The sequence below is a fragment of the Lampris incognitus genome, chromosome 5 (genome assembly GCF_029633865.1).
Source record: "Lampris incognitus isolate fLamInc1 chromosome 5, fLamInc1.hap2, whole genome shotgun sequence".
Taxonomy (NCBI): domain Eukaryota; kingdom Metazoa; phylum Chordata; class Actinopteri; order Lampriformes; family Lampridae; genus Lampris; species Lampris incognitus.
Window position 1 is genome coordinate 69707054 of NC_079215.1, and position 6000 is coordinate 69713053.

Here is a 6000-nt window from a genome sequence, read left to right on the forward strand (position 1 = left end):
TCAAAGAATCCTCCATTTGCAGCAATTACAGCATTGCAGACCTTTGGCATTCTAGCTGTTAATTTGTTGAGGTAATCTGGAGAAATTGCACCCCACGCTTCCAGAAGCAGCTCCCACAAGTTGGATTGGTTGGATGGGCACTTCTTTGAGCAGATTGAGTTTCTGGAGCATCACATTTGTGGGGTCAATTAAACGCTCAAAATGGCCAGAAAAAGAGAACTTTCATCTGAAACTCGACAGTCTATTCTTGTTCTTAGAAATGAAGGCTATTCCATGCGAGAAATTGCTAAGAAATTGAAGATTTCCTACACCGGTGTGTACTACTCCCTTCAGAGGACAGCACAAACAGGCTCTAACAGGTACTATTTAATGAAGATGCCAGTTGGGGACCTGTGAGGCGTCTGTTTCTCAAACTAGAGACTCTAATGTACTTATCTTCTTGCTCAGTTGTGCAACGCGGCCTCCCACTTCTTTTTCTACTCTGGTTAGAGCCTGTTTGTGCTGTCCTCTGAAGGGAGTAGTACACACCGGTGTAGGAAATCTTCAATTTCTTAGCAATTTCTCGCATGGAATAGCCTTCATTTCTAAGAACAAGAATAGACTGTCGAGTTTCAGATGAAAGTTCTCTTTTTCTGGCCATTTTGAGCGTTTAATTGACCCCACAAATGTGATGCTCCAGAAACTCAGTCTGCTCAAAGAAGTGCCCATCCAACCAATCCAACTTGTGGGAGCTGCTTCTGGAAGCGTGGGGTGCAATTTCTCCAGATTACCTCAACAAATTAACAGCTAGAATGCCAAAGGTCTGCAATGCTGTAATTGCTGCAAATGGAGGATTCTTTGACGAAAGCAAAGTTTGATGTAAAAAAAATCTTATTTCAAATACAAATCATTATTTCTAACCTTGTCAATGTCTTGACTCTATTTTCTATTCATTTCACAACATATGGTGGTGAATAAGTGTGACTTTTCATGGAAAACACAAAATTGTTTGGGTGATCCCAAACTTTTGAACGGTAGTGTACCTCAGCACCAAATCCCCTCACAATACACCCCTCTCTCACACCGACTCCTGTCTGTCTGCAGTTAAAGTCTGGATACAGCAAAACCTCCTCAAACTCAACAGTGACAAAACTGAACTCCTCTTCATTGGCTCCAAGTCCACCCTCAGCCAAATCAACAACCTTGCACTCACCATCGATGGCAATACTGTCTCCCCTTCCCCCCAGGCACGCAACCTTGGTGTAATCCTTGATCCCACCCTCACCCTCGAGCCACATATCCGCCAAATCCTCTTTCTACCACCTTCGCAACACTACAGAAATAAGATCCTCTCTCACACGCCCTGCTGCTGAGATACTGATCCATGCCTTCATCTCCTCCCGCCTTGATTACTGCAACTCACTCCTCTATGGCATCAGTGCTAGCTCTATCAAGAGACTCCAACTGGTCCAGAACGCATCCGCCCGACTTTTAACTTTCACCAAATCCTGGCACCACATCACCCCGGTCCTAAAAGACCTCCACTGGCTACCCATCTCCCACCGAATCAATTACAAACTCCTGGTTCTTACTTATAAAGCCCTTCACAAACTGGCTCCCCCATACCTCACCGATCTCCTCTCCCCCTACCAACCCTCTCGGTCCCTCAGATCCACCTCAGCCTCCCTTCTCTCTACCCCCAGGTCCAACCTCCGCGGCTTTGGTGACCGAGCCTTCTTCAGAGCAGCTCCCAGGCTCTGGAACTCACTCCCCCAAATCATTAGAGACTCAGAATCCCTCCCACTCTTCCAATCCCATCTCAAGACACACCTTTTCTCCATTGCCTTCTCGTGCCCCCCCGTCCGCTCATCCACCCCTGGTCTGGGGCAGGCTGGGGACTGAGCGCTCGACCTGCATCTGTGATTTATGATGTTTGTTTTTCTTTCCCTTTATATCCGTCCAAGTGGGAGAGTACTGCTGGTGTCGCGTGTGGCTGCCGCTTCTCCCTCTCATAGCCCCCCTTCCCAGCCACCCCTGTAGGTCTGCCCTCCCTTCACATCCACCCCTGTAGGTCTGCCCTCCCTTCACATCCACCCCTGTAGGTCTGCCCTCCCTTCACATCCACCCCTGTAGGTCTGCCCTCCCTTCCCAGCCACCGCTGTATGTCTGTGTTATGTTCATCTGCCCTCTTGTTTCACTCCATTTATTGTAAAGCGACTTTGAGTACTAGAAAAGCGCTACATACGATTGATTTCTTATGTGTGCGTGTATATATATATATATATATATATATATATAGTATATATATATATATATATTTCCATCCATCCATCCATCCATCCATTGTCTTAACCACTTATCCTGCTCTCAGGGTCAAGGGGATGCTGGAGCCTTTTCCAGCAGTCAGGGGGCAGCAGACTGGGAGACACCCTGGACAGGCCGCCAGGCCATCACAGGGCCCTCCCAACCACACACACACACACACACACACACACACACACACACACACACACACACAGTCTCACTTTCAAACAGAGGTTCTTTACTGATCTGAATCCACCAGGCAGCCCATCAAAACCACAACGTAAAGACGGACCAGGACACAGACCCAGAACCACAACCGTAATCCAGACCTGGTCTACCAAAAGCCACCCAGAAGGGGGCAGCATGGAGCTTTCTTCCAGCTGTACAGGAAGGTTGTGGGACCCTCACCCAGTCCCAGAGGGCTGAGGTCATTTCCTGTCTCTGTGTTTGGGTTCAGATAACAGAGAGCAATGAGCTAAACATGTTCCATGACAAGCAGAAGCCACGGATACACACAGCATCTCCACAGTCACACAAACACACACAGCATCTCCACAGTCACACAAACACACACCACATCTCCACAGTCACACAAACACACACAGCATCTCCACAGTCACACAAACACACACAGCATCTCCACAGTCACACAAACACACACCACATCTCCACATTCACACAAACACACACAGCATCTCCACAGTCACACAAACACACACAGCATCTCCACAGTCACACAAACACACACCACATCTCCACAGTCACACAAACACACACAGCATCTCCACAGTCACACAAACACACACAGCATCTCCACAGTCACACAAACACACACAGCATCTCCACAGTCACACAAACACACACAGCATCTCCACAGTCACACAAACACACACAGCATCTCCACAGTCACACAAACACACACAGCATCTCCACAGTCACACAAACACACACAGCATCTCCACATTCACACAAAACACACACAGCATCTCCACATTCACACAAAACACACACAGCATCTCCACAGTCACACAAACACACACAGCATCTCCACATTCACACCAACACACACAGCATCTCCACAGTCACACAAACACACACAGCATCTCCACATTCACACAAAACACACACAGCATCTCCACAGTCACACAAACACACACAGCATCTCCACAGTCACACAAACACACACAGCATCTCCACATTCACACAAACACACACAGCATCTCCACATTCACACAAACACACACAGCATCTCCACAGTCACACAAACACACACAGCATCTCCACAGTCACACAAACACATACCACATCTCCACAGTCACACAAACACACACAGCATCTCCACAGTCACACAAACACACACAGCATCTCCACAGTCACACAAACACACACAGCATCTCCACAGTCACAGCATCTCCACATTCACACAAACACACACAGCATCTCCACAGTCACACAAACACACACAGCATCTCAACATTCACACAAACACACACAGCATCTCCACATTCACACAAACACACACAGCATCTCCACAGTCACACAAACACACACAGCATCTCCACAGTCACACAAACACACACAGCATCTCCACATTCACACAAACACACACAGCATCTCCACAGTCACACAAACACACACAGCATCTCCACATTCACACAAACACACACAGCATCTCCACAGTCACACAAACACACACAGCATCTCCACAGTCACACAAACACACACAGCATCTCCACAGTTACACAAACACACACAGCATCTCCAGTCACACAAACACATACAGCATCTCCACAGTCACACAAACACACACAGCATCTCCACAGTCACACAAACCGCATCTCCACAGTCACACAAACACACACAGCATCTCCACAGTCACACAAACACACACAGCATCTCCACAGTCACACAAACACACACAGCATCTCCACATTCACACAAACACACACCGCATCTCCACATTCACACAAACACACACAGCATCTCCACATTCACACAAAACACACACAGCATCTCCACAGTCACACAAACACACACAGCATCTCCACAGTCACACAAACACACACAGCATCTCCACATTCACACAAACACACACAGCATCTCCACATTCACACAAACACACACAGCATCTCCACAGTCACACAAACACACACAGCATCTCCACAGTCACACATACACATACCACATCTCCACAGTCACACAAACACACACAGCATCTCCACAGTCACACAAACACACACAGCATCTCCACAGTCACACAAACACACACAGCATCTCCACAGTCACACAAACACACACCACATCTCCACAGTCACACAAACACACACAGCATCTCCACAGTCACACAAACACACACAGCATCTCCGCATTCACACCAACACACACAGCATCTCCACAGTCACACAAACACACACAGCATCTCCACAGTCACACAAACACACACCACATCTCCACAGTCACACAAACACACACAGCATCTCCACATTCACACAAACACACACAGCATCTCCACAGTCACACAAACACACACCACATCTCCACAGTCACACAAACACACACAGCATCTCCACAGTCACACAAACACACACAGCATCTCCAGTCACACAAACACATACAGCATCTCCACAGTCACACAAACACACACAGCATCTCCACAGTCACACAAACCGCATCTCCACAGTCACACAAACACACACAGCATCTCCACAGTCAAACCAAACACACACAGCATCTCCACAGTCACACAAACACACACAGCATCTCCACATTCACACAAACACACACCGCATCTCCACATTCACACAAACACACACAGCATCTCCACATTCACACAAAACACACACAGCATCTCCACAGTCACACAAACACACACAGCATCTCCACAGTCACACAAACACACACAGCATCTCCACAGTCACACAAACACACACGCACCTCCACATTCACACAACACACACAGCATCTCCACATTCACACAAACACACACAGCATCTCACATTCACACAAACACACACAGCATCTCACATTCACACAAACACACACAGCATCTCCACAGTCACACAAACACACACAGCATCTCCACAGTCACACAAACACACACAGCATCTCCACATTCACACAAACACACACAGCATCTCCACAGTCACACAAACCGCATCTCTACAGTCACACAAACACACACAGCATCTCCACAGTCACACAAACACACACCGCATCTGCCATCTCCGTTTAGAGACTCCTCCAGCCACGCAGCATGAAAGGCTGTTGTGTGAAAGCTGTTGTCAACGGATTCAGTGTTGAATGTGTAACCCTGCATAACATCCTCTCTGCTGAACTGTGTCTCTTGTGTTGGTGAGGTGAGTGTTGTTTGAGCTCCGGGGAGTCTGTCGTGTCAGCACCTCCCCACTGCCCAACACAAACCCTGGTTAAACCCGAGTCTGCTTCTGTCCTTTCTTCAAATCTCAAGTGAAACCCAATCGACTCTCGTTATGGGCTGAGGTGGTCGGTTGCTTACTGTCCAACCTTAACAGCTCCACACTCCATCTCATTCTGATGCTAGGCTGGTCTAAATTTAGTTTTTAGTTAGCTTAGTCCGAAGTTTAGCCTAGTCCGAGTTTAGGTTATCTTAGTCTGGGTTTAGCTTAGCTTAGTCTGGGTTTAGTTAGCATAATCAGAGTTTAGCTCAGTTTAGTCTGAGTTTAGTTTAGCTTAGTCTGA